This window comes from Wasmannia auropunctata, unplaced genomic scaffold (genome assembly GCF_000956235.1).
Source record: "Wasmannia auropunctata unplaced genomic scaffold, wasmannia.A_1.0 LD336103.1, whole genome shotgun sequence".
NCBI lineage: Eukaryota > Metazoa > Arthropoda > Insecta > Hymenoptera > Formicidae > Wasmannia > Wasmannia auropunctata.
Genome location: NW_012026787.1, coordinates 1,704,611 through 1,705,432, shown reverse-complemented (window position 1 = coordinate 1,705,432; position 822 = coordinate 1,704,611).

The window sequence follows — 822 nt, the reverse complement described above, 5'->3', positions numbered from 1 at the left end:
AATATAAAGTACGATACGTACCGAAAAAATTTCTATTGATTTTAAACGATTAAAACTAAATATTATAAAAACTGATTCAAAACGATAGCAATTGTATCCAATTTGAAAAATATCTACGATAACCTTTATAAATAACGATAGAATTTTATGAAGAATTTAATCGTTTCTTATATTATCTTATCGGACATTTTTATCAGGGTACGTGCGATATATCTAATCCTTTTTGCTTTAACTTTGCTTGTCCCTGACGCAGTGTTAGACCAGGATTACACAAAAACAAATTTATGATCATTCTTTTTTCTTTAATTTTCCTATCGATCCACGTTCCGGTCAATTATCGACATTTTTTGTGGTCTCATATTGCTCAATCCCCTTCTGCGCGAATTGTTTCGATTTCCCCATATATTTAGCAGCCGCAGATTGCGACATTTTCGGACCTTTCGGGTGGCTGCACAGAAACACAGCCTCGTAGCGCGTCGCGTATTTGGCGCACTCATGGCGCTTAACATGTTTTGTTTACAAAAGATCAACAATAACTAAACCTTTCTTTAAAGTGCATCGAAGACAAAGGTGCACTCTATTAGCTCACAAAAAATTTGTGATACTTTTGCCAGTTGTGAATAAGGTCGACCACGCTCTTACTTAACATTACTTACTATCGTTTACATAGCAATTAGTTAGGAATCGCCAGCTGACTCAAAAAGTGCCGGATGAACAACCGCGCCTGGTTAGAAAATATTCACTCAAACGAAAATACACGTTCTTTGGTGTATCACCACGGAGTGGACATCTCGACAACGAGCGGTCGCTTTCCGTCGCGAC